Source organism: Zonotrichia leucophrys, chromosome 1, assembly GCF_028769735.1.
Source record: "Zonotrichia leucophrys gambelii isolate GWCS_2022_RI chromosome 1, RI_Zleu_2.0, whole genome shotgun sequence".
In the NCBI taxonomy this organism is placed as follows: domain Eukaryota; kingdom Metazoa; phylum Chordata; class Aves; order Passeriformes; family Passerellidae; genus Zonotrichia; species Zonotrichia leucophrys.
The window spans coordinates 42,360,211-42,374,247 of NC_088169.1; the positions used below are offsets into that span (position 1 = coordinate 42,360,211).

Here is a 14,037-nt window from a genome sequence, read left to right on the forward strand (position 1 = left end):
GATTTTTAAAATTTGTCTTACATGGTTATTCAAAATCTGCTCTTTGTTCCAAATGACACCTGCATGAAATTTTTCTCCTCTCATCCTCCTTTGACTCCCTAATTTATCTCAGTTTTTTAATACCAATCCTTTGTAGACTTTCCCATCATTCATCTGATCAATCTTTAACTAATTTTATCATATGCCTTGTTTTTTGCATGCACCCAAAAGTCTTTGCCATGATGACAATGTCATTGTTATTGCCGTGTACAGGCAAAATTAAAAATTTTCAGGAATATTCTGGAGTATTGTAGGGCTTTAAAATAATGAATATTTAAATTGCAGTCACTTATACCACCATGTCAGTAGGTAAATCCAAACACTTGATGCTTCTGTGCAAATTTATCATAGAAGCATTGAATGATTTGGGCTGGAAGGGACCTCAGAGATCATCTAGTTATGCACAGGTAGAGAAAAAAAAACAACAAAACCCCACAGTCTTCTGTCTGCATATTTGTTTCTGCCTCCTCATTTAAGCAACTTTCCCTTGCTCAAAGCAGATGGGTTCCACAAGCATACTGTTCTTGCTCTTCAGCTCCTTCCTGCTGTTATTTCAGTGCTGCTAATGCACTTCAACCATCCAGTTGTCAGTTCTTTCACCCATTACATCTTCGAAGACTGGAAAAGATTTAGACTGACTATTTTATAATTTCATATCTCAATCATACTTATGACTGTGTCTCCAGAAAATGTTCTGTTTATTGGAAAATTATCCTATTGTATTTTTCTTCAGATTACTTTTTAGCCACCAATACCTACAGATTCTGAGATAAATTGGATTGCCTTATTCCCACAGACATCAGTTTTAACCTCACAGTTAATGATGCAGTAACTTCAAAACAGTTCACCTGAAACTTCATTGCCAACTTTACTTTGCAACAGCATTGAACTGAATTTCAGAAAATATTAAGAACAATTTGAAATCTTGTAGTCTCTTCATTACAAGACCCAATCCATTCCTATAGTAAAATATTAATATTTGTGCTTTTCAGTGACAGCCTTGCTGTCTTTATTTCCCTTTATTAATTTCTGCAGTAGGACTGGGCCTGCATGTGTGCAACTATGGCTGTTCATGCAGTGACCTCCCCCAGGAAAGTGGGGTAACTCTGGGAGGTGAAGAGGGAAGAAAGCAGTATACACGTGTGACTTCCTCCTTGAAATCCTGCTCACAAAATTTGGATGTATCATCTGTCCACACCACATTAGCTCACTCCATTTATGTTCTCAGTGCAGCTGTTTCTGTGCCATGTTCTAAAACATTTATATCTCTTATAATTGCAAGTGAGTTAGACTAATGGCCATGTAATCTGCAGGAATTTTTGGCGTGAATTTGTGGTCTGCGTGATGTTTCTTCTTGTATACAGTCGTGATTACTTCTAGAAGGTTTTAATTCTTTACCTCCTCAGGTTTCCTCCCCAGCAGAGCACCTCTTTGACCATCACACTGACAGGGAGTTGCAAGTTTCTGCATGGCTTGGTATCTATTAAGATCTTTCCTCAGCATCTTCCCCCTTTTTCTGCTGCTCTAGTCCTCTCTTACTAGCTCTAAACCCAGGAACTCTTGATCTAACTCTTTCTCTGCTCATCTTTTCCATGTATCCTTGCTATGAAATGGTTGTTCTAGGCACCAGGGAATGTGATAACTCAGTTCACAAGCTCAAAAAACTATACTCCTGTCAGATACTTCAGTTAATGTAGATAAACTATGTATCCATATTTCTCTTTAAATGTCTTCCTTTAGAAATCAGCATAACCTGCCCTAGTTGCAAACTTTACATTTTGCTAAGTCCAAAGATACACAGTTTGTCACATTTTACAACTCACTGGGTTGAAGTAAAAGAGGATGAACACAATATGAAGCAATCAAGGCCTTGTGAAGAGGGCCCTCATCACACCCAGTCAGACCCCTGGTGTAATCCAATTAAATTGAATAGTTCAAAGGAAACCCCAGAGGATTAAACACACTTACCCAAGCAAACCCATTTCCTACCACTTGAGGGGTATAGCTCTGAAAACATGCATCTCATTAAGTTCCTAAAATGGCAATTAAGGCTAAAAGGTTAGAGAAAGATAATAAAGCATTATAGGGATTCAGCAAACTCTACCACCCTGTACCTCCCTCTTCTCCCCAGTCAGTGCCAGCTGTTTTCTAATTAACCCAATGGTAGCAAGGTGTCCACAAGAGGATATCTGCTTATTAGCCAAAGAACTCTCTTTTCTCAATGCTATTAGGGCCTGTGCCTCTAAAATCCCTGCTTTAGGAAAGTCTGCAGCCAGCACTAAAGTTGTGTCTATGCAATATGCTACCACAGCACCTGTACACAAGCAAAGATGCCCAAATTCCACTAAAGCAATCAGCTCATGCTGGGCAGTGATAGTTATGCTACTCAGATCAAGGCAACTCAGGAAAATCATCAATATTCTCTTTCCTGCCCATTTATCAGCTTGTATCCTCTCTCCTCATCTCCCAACATGTTTTTAAATTATTTTTCAACATTGGAGTGTCAGTTAGATTCCTTAGGGAGAAGCCCCTGGGTGTCTGAAGAGCATCTCTGCAGTCTGTCATCTGTTCCCCACTCTGAGCAGAATCAGTTGTCAGGAAATAATTTGCAGATAAAAATGTTTGAAAATACAAGTCCTCCCCTGCCTTTACATTGATTTTAGAATTGTAGAATCATTGAACAGTTTGGGTTGGAAGAAACCTCAAAAATCATCTAGTTCCAACCTCCCTGCCATGGGCAGGGACATTTTTGACTAGACCAGCTTGCTCAGAGCCCCATCCAGCCTGGCCTTGAACACTTCCAGTGATGGAGCATTTTTGTAAGCTGGAGGAGCAGTCAATGGAGGGAATAGAAGTTATCCTGTCAGAGAAACAGGTACTCTGGAAAACCATTCAGCAAAGTCAAGGTCTGGACTGCCCACTGGAAGAACGCACAGTATGCCTTGCATTGTTAGATTTTCCCCTTAGGGGTCTGCAATACAACATACAGTAGGGGGACAAAGAAATTTCAGAATATGGGCACTAAATATCGTCTATAAATGTGCCTTTTAAGACTTAGGTAAAGAAAATTCACAATTTATGTGAAAGGGAGAGAAATATATTTGCCTAGCCTTTGTATGTTGAGGCATATTGGTAAAACTAACAATAAGATTAATCTTGCCTCTTAATATTGTTTTTATTTCTGTGTGTTTCATGTCCTAAAAGTAATTTCCTTATGCTTTAGTAGAAGGGAACACAATTTTCAAAATTTTCTTATTATTAATGGAATACCTAAGCATATATTAAGAATTTTTTTGAACTGACATTGGCAGGTGCTCTTTTATCTGCAGTTTAAACAGTGAATTTGAAAGAGCATTTCTTCACCCTGTCTGTAGTCCTATCTTCTAAGATACCTTCTAAAAATCTGCTCTGAACGATAGTCAACCTCTTTACAAATAACAACAGAGCTGCTTTCCTATGCTAAGATGATTTGACTTGTGCATTTGATTGTAACATTCCCTGAAATTTCATATGCCACCTCAAATAACATCTTTTTCTTCCTTAGAAGTGCTATGACAAATCCTGACCTGTCATCTTTGCAAGACAGGGAATGCCAAAGTTGGTGCAGGTAAGTCACCTGGAAATGACAGTGATAGGGAATTCATTTAATGAAATGCTGAAACTTAGTCCTGCTTTGAAATTTTAATTCACCTGACAGTGTTCAGGTGGCTGGACAGTACAGATTCTTGCATTGCTTCAGTATACCCACAGACAGCTCTAAAGTTGAAAGGTTTGTGTTGTTGTACACGAGACGTTTTAAGTCAAGGTTTTGTAGCACTAAATAGAAAAACAAAAACAGTAGGGAAATCAATACACTGGTTTAAATGCAAAATTAATTAGGATGCAAGAAAGTTTTGGTTTTCTCTGCCTAGTGACATTCATTACATACTAATAATTTACTCTTTTCTATTTGCACACAGTCAGAACTAAAACCACATGATTTCTTCTATTTTCAGTGTGAAAATCAAGCTCCTAGTGCTGCTAATGACAGCTATAAATTAAACATAGATGATATTACATTAAAAAAAAAATAGTCCTTGGCGCAGTATATTAATCTCTAGATTTAAAATTCAGGTGCCTCAAGGCATAACTTCAGTTATGATCCCTGTCCAAGAAGGTAAAAAGCAGCACATCATAGATTACAAAGCTGGTGATAATTTACTTGAAGAGCTGCAATTTTTCAAACTTGATGCCAAATGTAAATCCTGATATGTCTTTCAAGAATATGCATTTTTGGCAATGAAAAGGTTTTGTTGCACTAGTAAGAGTCCATATAACTCAACTTCCTCTTGTGCAAAAGTATACAGTGCACACATAATTTCTTTTCTGTTCTATAAAGACTTGTTTTAAGATTTTTCAGAGCAATTATATCTTTATAAAGAGCAATTGCTTATGTATATTGATTAAAGGGTCACAACCAATCTGAAAAGTTGAAATTTTGTTTTTCCAACTACTAATTAGAAAACATTTGCAGTTTTCACAATTGATGTTTAATAATCACAATGCTACAACACATTTTGCCTAATTTTATAGATACTTCAAATGAAAATTTTATTAAGAAATTAAAAACATTTGAACTAGAAATGTAAAATAAATAAGGCTATAAAAAGGATAATAAAGAAAAAGGAGAAAGAAGTTTGGAAGCACTTCAGAAATGGACACTTCTATATAAATTTAAGCAGTTTTTAAATAAGATGAAACATACAAAGAAAGGTAGTTTGAGAACCACTTCAGAGAAAATAATTGTATGGATGCTGCAAACCTAGTAAATAATGAGCTAAAAAATGGAACTACAGTTTTTCACCCAGTGCATTTGTGGAGATCAAATTTAAATATTTTCTTCACGAGTCATAAGATCAGTGAAGACTGTAAACTTGAATTAAACTTATGGAGGCATTTGACTTGATGTAACATGACACTTTAATTAAAAAATTATTTCAAAGCTCTGCAAGGGCTATTTTAAAATTATTAAAGATGGCTAAATGATAGGTCTCAAAATGTCAATGTAAATTGAAAATTTTCTTATTCATCATCAAATCCTTTCACTGAACTCACTTAGGGACTGTTTCTTGGCACTTGGATGCATCATGTATTTATCAAAGATCTTTAAGAAGCTTTAAAATTATTACTGGTACTGTGGGAGGAAGACCAGAGCCAGGGTGAATTATAAAAAGGGGGAAGTCTCTCTTCCAGATGAAGCAATCTGGGGCTTTTCACTCAAGCAAGAGCCACAGGGCAGGACATGCTATGGCACATCCCAGTCTTGACCACCCAAGGCTAAGGACCTGCTCTGTCACCTGGAGAGCCTTTTCCTTCACTAAGAGCAAAGCAGCAGAAAGGGAATATTATTTTTCCTCCTGATCTGCACAGTTAGGGTGTAAATACACAGCTAGAATCAGGGAAAAGATCCTAAAAGACACAGTTTAAATGAAATGTATTTGTGTTTTCTCTACATTTCTCTGTAGGCTAGAATATTATTTTTCCTTTCCCAACATCTGTCCCCTATAGAAGAAGTCTTAGAATGAACAGCAGCACTGGCCTAAAATAGAAGGGAAAAAATATACAGCTTTTCTCTTTTTGGAGCAGTCTATTTCATTTCAAATGCAGATATATTTTAAATAGTATAATGGCCTATATAAGCATTTATGGCAGAACATTACTTCTGTGTTTTTTAATTTTCTGATATTTGCAGTTGTGTGATTACATAAAAATAAATCCTAATGCTATGACTATAAATCAGCAAAGTTCAGTTTATGTGAATATCAATATTTAAAACTAGTGTTCAGCACGTCATAGTTTTATTTTTTCAGCATTATGCGAGGTTCTCAAAAAACCCCATGACACCTTTAATGAGAAAGCATTGTAGAGGGCCATTTTTTCAGATTCTTGTATTTGCTAAATTCCCTTTAATCTCAACACAATCAATAATGTTCTCATGTTCTTATATCTTGTGAGATTTTTAAATTATTTTAAACTAAGTCAATAAATTATGGGAAATTACAGACCAAAAAGGAGGTCCGATGAAAGCTGCAGTTGGAAGTACCTTTGAGTGTTCAAAACCAAAGAGATGTCAATTAATGTCTACGACATTCTTTTGTCTTCCAAATTGCTACTGTCACTGTTCCCTTTCAAGTGTTTAGGAAGTCATTAGGGAACATATTTATCACCAACAAACAATTTGTCAGGAATACTGTAAGAGAGAGGGTTTGTAACTGAAAACAGAGCAGGGAGCACTACTGGAAACATGACTGTCACTGTAAACACTTCGGTTCAACTTTACAATAGCGTAAAAAATGTGTTAAACCTTCCCTCACTGCCTGTGGGAGCCAAGAAGAATTCTGGTCTCCCTGGAAAGCCAAACTGGCTGTCCCAGCCATGCTGCCTGCCTCTGGATGCTCTGCAGGGATCAGGTGCCCAGGGAGCAGCGCTGTCACTCACCCCTCTCTGATCACTCTGGGATTCGATGCAATCAGTGGAACTAACAGAAAGGTGTTAGCGAATTAACATATGGGCCACATCCCTTTCTTCTCTTATCACCAGGCCCTCAAGAAATGCTTCAGGTCAACTATTAAACCAGCTGATTTCTTTTCTTTTCATCACTTGGACATTGATCTTTTTCAGTGGAAAACAGCTCTCGGGTGATACCTCAATTATTCACAGGGCCAGCACAGCTCTGCTGCAGTGAGCACTTTACAATTCCCAACAATGAGAGCTTGGTCAGGTTAAAGTTGGATGAGTATGCCTAAAAATTATGAGTGCAGCAAAGCTGTATTATTTGCAAGAAGTTCACAATTTTATCCTCAGGATTAACAATTAAAACAAACAAACAAAACAAAAAAAAACTTTGACTAACAATTTTCTTTTAGGAACAATAAAGCATGTCACTCATGCTTTGCTAGAGTGACTGATGTAAGTGTGAAATTTATCAAGCAAAAAGCAAAATTCAGCAGTCACATTTATATAAAACATTAGTTTCGGTTTAAGCTCAATATTTACTTATAAGCTTGCTGAATAGTTTTATCATTGGTAGTTTTCTTTTAATTTAGAACTGTGTTACAGCAGCCTTCCAAATATTACTTATAATAAATTGATACATTTGTGTCAGGTAGAACTAGATTCTAAATAGCTTTCAAAATATTTAGAATCTGCCTTTTGGATGCCAGACACTATGTGCCCAAGAAATGTAATGCTTCATATAATTGAAGAGCCTAGAATATGTACTGCATTAACATGAATTTTTACTGAAGTCACCATGTACCAATTTTTCATGACAATGATCACACAATAAATAAAGGCTCTGCAAAGCTAAAAATTTAAATTTATTTTCTTAGATGGAAAATGAATTTGCAAAATTATGGTCTAAAAAGCAATAGCAGAACTGACTTCTTCCAAAAGACAAAGTAAAAATCTCTAGTTACTACAGTAAGATGTTTTGCAATTTAGATACTTTGATCCTAAAGTTCTTGATCAAGTGAAAATTCTTGCTTCTGACATATATGAGTAAAATCACTGAGTACTGCAGACAGTTTGACATTGAATAGAATAACTTGGATGCTCAAATATCCTCAGGATTGGGTCCATCTCTTGTGAAATGGAGACCAAGCAGAAATTGCTACATGAAGATATATTCCAGTTACATATTTAATTTTTTTTTCAACTGCTGACTTTCTTTATAGAAAGAAACGTCCCCAAACTCTAAGAAATAACATTAAGAATTCAGTGTTTTAAAGTCTATTTAGATGGTAAATCAACCTTGGTTCTTTTTGCTCTGAATATTTGAGATGCATTACCTGAGGGATTATTTTCTGTCTTTAGCAGCTGGATATATTTTAAAGTTATATTCATCTGTTATGAAGTGTAAATTCACACAGTTCAGGATCAGAATGCAGAAGATGATAACAAAGTACTGCTTTAATAGATGATCCATAGGAATTCTAGTATCAACAGGCAGCTGTCACATTTGCATGCATTTCTCATCCCCTGCTTGGATCTGAAATGGATAGCTGCCAAAGAGAATAAATTTGCTTTTATTCTCATCTAAGACCTTCTCCTTGTTGGTAAATAATATATTTTCATCAGGAAAGCATGAATATGTTAAACCCCTGAAAAAGATAACATATGTATTTATATAATCACTCATAGCCAGGCCATATTACTGCAATAAATTATACTGTTTGGTGTAATAGTGAGAATAAAATGATGATCATAATGAACAGAGAGGCCATTATTATTACTGTTCTTACTGTTCTGGCACCACGTCCATATTATTCTCATTTCAGACATATTTTTGTCAAGGCAGATGTTGTAAAAATCATAAACCTGATGATGTGTCTTGCATTTCAGAATGAACTTCAGAGAAAAACAAGACCAGGGGTAGTAAAACCAGCAGATGACCACTCTGCTTTCCCCTTTGAACACTAGGCCACTGGTAACAGCCCCACTTGCAGGTCTCACCTGCCTTAGTGTTAAAAGTGTTATTGTAGTGACTGGGGTGACATGTCCCAGTGTCATGGAAGGACTGAGTATACCCCATATTCACAGATGTCTGCATCAAGCATGAAAACTTATATTTTTCTTTTGGATCCTTGATAAGAGCACTGCAACATTTTTCCAGGCTGTAGGAAAGATATCTTTGTTTTTACTCTTATTACTTGTTTCCTACTCTTAGTATTTATAAAAACCCCGCTCTGCTGATAGCCCACACTGACATTATCCACCTGAAACTGGTCCCAGAGTGAGAGAACAACAGAGACTTCCAAGAACAGAGTCATGACTCCAAGGTTCCCTGTAAGGCTCATGTGGGCAGCCACTCTCACTGGCTTTGCTGCAGTGAGAACCAAAGGCCATCACAGTCTTGTGGTGAATTCACCCCTAAAAATTTTCAGTGAACAGTAGATATTTGACTCTCTGTTAATAAATTTTTCCTGATATAGTTGTTCATCCATTGGTTCAATGTGAGCCTACGTTGTCACTTTGTTAACTGACTTGTGAGCGCTTTGTCATTAAAAAATTGCCTCAAAAACTTAAAAACCTAAATAAAATATCTGTACAGAGTTTACAATGCAAGCATCCAAATTTCCTTTACCAAGACCACCCACATATCCTACCAAACTTCTTTTAGATGGGAGGAGCTGTGAGCATATCTCTATGAAAATGTATTTCAGGAATTTGTTGTGCAGATAAAATAGTGCACCCAAAAAGTAATTTCAAGGTATTTACCAAGCACACAAAGCATCACACCCTTCTACTTCCTACTTAACTGGAATGTAGATCTTATATTTATTGATGCAGGGATTGTATCTTTATCCTCTTGATCTGCATATGAAATTGCATCTGTAGATGCTAGATGGTCTGACTGCAAATTTGGCTGTTTTAACACCTCACAAAGCATGGAAAGCAAAAAAGCACAGAGCATCCAACACTTATCCTAAGTCTTGTCTTGAGAACAGATAGCATCATGAGATAACTTCTGACTGCTATCCTCAGGCATAATTCCACCACTAATTATTTTTCTTATTACCAACACTTGCAATTAAAATCTTTGTAATTAGAACACCATGTTTTTATAAAATAATTTGCATTTATTTAATTTCTCATTACTCTATTTATTATCTCTATTTTCACTCCCTCCCACAAATCACAATGAGATGATCTCAGAATGAATTTTCAGAGAAGTTTAACTGGTTCTTCACTTGAAACCAGTCCTGATGTGCTCCCAGGTCCACAAAGACACCAATGATTTTCTTGTATGCTGTTGATGCCATCTGTTGAGTGCAGAGGAGCAGTCCATTGTAGCTGCCCATGCCATCTGCTTTGCACTCCTGACCTGCTCCATGTGACATGTTGGGCACACAGCAGGCTAGCATGCTGAACTGCACTGCATGAGTATCCTTAGCTTCCCTTTTCAATATGCTTTTCCATCTCAGCAACACAAATTGTCTCAGGTGGCTGCAGTCAACTGGTGAATCCCAGCAGTGACCACTGAGCAACTTCGAGTAATTGTTTTAGGACAAGTCATTACTTCTATGAATTGAAGAGGTGTTACTTAATAAAATTGGTTTATTTGGTAAAGAAGGTCATGTACTGACTTGGGCACTGTGTGTTTCATGCGGGGTTAAGAAGTGGCCTTACTTTGGTTTTGATGTGCTGGACTTGAACTGACTTAACAGGAAGCAATTTTTTTTTTTTTTGCAAAATGTCAGCATATATGTAGATTTCATTTTCTGTGCCTAGCTGGCACCTAAACTTCACTCAGATTTTTATTCCTTGTGGATCATGTTGTGAATTTATTCCACTTGGATTCATAAAAGTCCACCAAGGTTCAGTGTCTCTATCCTTCAAGTCATTCCTTGCAGCCCTTCACAGACTGGACACACCTTCAGTATACAGCTGAATCTGTTTTTTGCAGGACCATATTTTTTTCAGCAAAGTGCTGGCTCTTCACAGTTTTTTGTACTCAAACAATCTTATCATTTGATGATAGAAATTAATCTTTCATGTTTACTATCAGTTTTACTACACTTAGAAATAATGTACCATCTGATGATTTTCAGCAACAAACTACCAGGCTTGTGACTGTGCAGCGCACTGGGTGTCTGGTTATCCAGGAATTTAAAATCAGTAATCACTCTCTGCACCCAAACTATATCCATGTTCTCTGTGTACCAAACCAAACAGAACCTGGACACTTTGAATTCATTGCAGATATCTCATAGCAGCCCACATGGAGACTGGTTTCATTTGGGACTTTCAGGCATGAGCAGATCTGTGCACACACACTACAGTCCAGATTGACAGCACATGCACAGATGGTTTTATGGACACTTTGGATTCCTACCATTTTCTTCATTAGAATGTTGGCGTGCATAAACTGTTCTTATTATGGGAAAATACAGAACATAGCTGTCACATAAAGCTTCCCTGGCTCCAACAGCAAAGGATATTGAGGAAGATTTTTTTAGGGCAATTGTATGTTGTAATACTAAAAAAAGAATCTTGGTCATAACAACTGTCCATTTGGTGTTGTGCATATTAAAATGTTTACTCTTTCTGGAAAGATTAACTTTAATAGTCTGAAATTGTGTCTGGTATGAAAACACCATCCTCTGCAAAAACATGAAGAATGGAGCAGAGGAGCAAGCAGTTCCAGGGGCAGATCCATCTCAGTAGTCTCACTCACCCATCTATCTCCATTTACTGTGAAGGCATCCCAGGTGGACACCTTGGATTAAATATCCAGGTTTTAGATCGCTGAAAATTGAATAGATGAATCCTCCCCTAGGTGGTCATAGCCTTTCTTCAGCTCTGAGGCATAGGATGAAGAAATTAGAGTCTGCCAGTCAAACAGTGGGTTAATTAAAGGTCAGAGCTTTTCCCCTTTGGATATTTGTTGTCCCCAAGGGCTCCTGGACTGGAGCAGAAGTCAGACCATTGGCTGGCTCTGCAGTTGCTGTCAAAGGCGCTAGGCACCATCTCTAAGGTAAAGTTCTCTTAGATAAGCACTGTGCAACTGCAGTGCCCATGCCTATGCTCTTTTTCACATAATTAGTCTGAGTTGCTTCTTACAAGGTATGTGGGAAATATACAGTGACTGACCCGTGAAGTTAATTAACTTCGCCAGTGATACCTGAAACTACCATCTTGTATTAGTTTGTTCTTCAGAAGGAACTGCATTAGACATTTTCCTCACTTGTTTGATTAAAAAAATCCTGCTAAAAAGTGTAAACTAATACCTGCTGACCATCATGAATGAGCTATCACTTCTGGTTTTGCACTTGCTCTTCACTATTAAAGCAACTAGGCCTTTTTTATCAGATAGAAATTAAGTAGACCCCTTTGTGCATTTTTTCTTAAATGTCTACAAAAGGCCTATGCCATACCTTCTTAGAGAAAAACCCCACTGGACAGTTTAAACACTGTGTGGAGTAAACAAACAGAAAAGATATGGGTAAGTTTTATTTTTCTCCCTCTGAGACACTTCAGTACAATGACAGTACAAATACCTTCATTTTGAGCAAGCTTTTTCTTGTCATTCAAGGTCTTTTTGACTGAACAGGTCAAAAGCCTGTTGACAAAAATTATTTCAGGCTTTTTATAGAAGCAACTGAATTCAAACGAAAAAGCAGTACATAAAACTGCCCAAACAACCAACCCCCTAAGTTACTGGAAAAATATGCAATTTTCACAGCTAACCCAAGAAGACTGCTGACAATCTTTCAGAGGCCAAATGCCAGATTATATCAGAGATTTATTAGGTGAGGGCTGAAAAGATGCTTCTTTCAAAGGATCTATTCTCCTGGCATTAACTTATTGTTCTGTTTTTGCTGAATTGTGGAACTTGAAGAGACTCACCACTTCTCTCTCCCAGGTCTTGCTCAGTAGGCTGTAGCTCCAAACTCCACCATCCAGAACCTGCCAGTGCCAACTCCTTGGTGTTAGGTACAGATCAGCGAGCTCTGCAGTAGGCAGTGGCAGTATGAAACGGGAGGAAATGTCAATCTTTCTGTTTAGAGTTGCTCTTTTTGAAGCCAATTCATTGGGATGCATTGCTTGCTCAGATGTGAATAGACAAGCACATTTAAAGCCAGATGCCAGACATCTGTGCCTGTGCAATCCACCTGTCTCTGCTGCAGGGACAAGGATAATGGGAAAAACTACCAGACCTAGGAGCTGTTGCATTGGAAACACAATCTCTGATGAAATGTACTAATTGAGTTGACTTTGGCTCTAGCAGGTGTACTGGTACAGTAAAAATTATATAGTTCAGTCGTGAAAAATAAATTTGCAAGAGATTTTGAGGAAAAGCATCCCCACTGTCCTCTGCGTACTTGCAGGAGAGAATCCTCTGCAAAGTTCTGTGGTAGGTGAGAATGTAAAAGGTGTAGAGAGCAAAGACCCAGTTCTGATCTCCTCCTATTGTAACTGGGAAATGGTATAATTGTCAGATTTGCATATCTATTTTCAAATAATGACCTGTAGGGAGGCAAATGGGTGAACATGATATCTAGCAAATCGTGCTATATCAGCTTTCAAAGACCTGTTATTTGTACACTTAGTAGGAAGGGAGTTATGCAGGCATTAGTGCAGCTCAGGCAGCAGCGTGAGAGATGCAGGCTGAAAAGATGCTGGCTCCTGCCAGAAACTAGATTGTCCTTATTTTACGTACTCCTCTTCACAAACCACATCTTTTTGGCCTTTTTTTTCTTTTCCTGATCAAGTAGGGCAATCCAGGAATGTGGTTTGGACCAAATGAATAATGAGAGCTGGGGAGGGAGAGAAGTGAAGGCAGAAGCACCTTCTGTGGCAATCACCACAGGAAACAAAATGACACTGAGAGGGTGATAAATAGCTTGTGGTAGCGGAGCTATCTCATGACAGGATTTAAATTGAGTGATTTTTGACAGCAGGGAGCTGGTGAGGTGTAACTTCCCTCTGGGGCAAGTGCCCTGCCATTAAACTGCAGGAACAGTGCAGGGATGTGCTGAGCCTCTCCGCTCAGCTGAACAAATGTTCTCACCTGAGTGAGAGAATGGTCCCACATCAGGAAGCAAAGTGGTGGATGAACCAAGACATGAGCTAGTTTCCAATTCTTCTCAATAAGAAGAGAGAGAAGGAAAAGAAGAAATGCTGAGCAAACATCACCTGAGTGAGATAGGAATCAGCTCCCTTTGCTTTGGAGGGACCGGGGTCAGACAAAGAATGGAAACAGGAAAGCTAGTGCAGGCTGGAAATTTGTAGTAATATGTGAGATGTAGAGTGAGAGAAAAGCAATCAAAATGGTGGTGCTGCCAGACCTGTGGCCATTGGGAGGTGCATCTCTTGGCCACTGCTTGTAATGAAATAGCAAATGAAACCAACAGTACCTATGTGCACTGCTGTTAATGGGTAGTACTCAAAAACTGGGTCCACTTGCAATTATGGGCTTCCCAGAGTTGTCACTAATCTGTACTATTTTTGCTC

At 37.9% G+C, this 14,037-nt stretch overlaps 1 protein-coding gene and 1 long non-coding RNA gene across 2 annotated transcripts in view; both read right to left on the reverse strand.

Moving 5' to 3' along the window:
• The window catches only part of GPC6 (glypican 6), a 726,811-nt gene that overhangs the window by 123,735 nt on the left and 589,039 nt on the right, over window positions 1-14,037 (reverse strand). The gene's annotated exons all lie outside the window — the stretch shown is intronic.
• Window positions 11,177-12,562, reverse strand: LOC135447701 (uncharacterized). Its single transcript, XR_010440255.1, has 3 exons — window positions 12,430-12,562; window positions 12,081-12,142; window positions 11,177-11,382 (listed from the first exon to the last, which is right to left on the reverse strand). It is a non-coding gene; the product is annotated as an uncharacterized LOC135447701 (long non-coding RNA).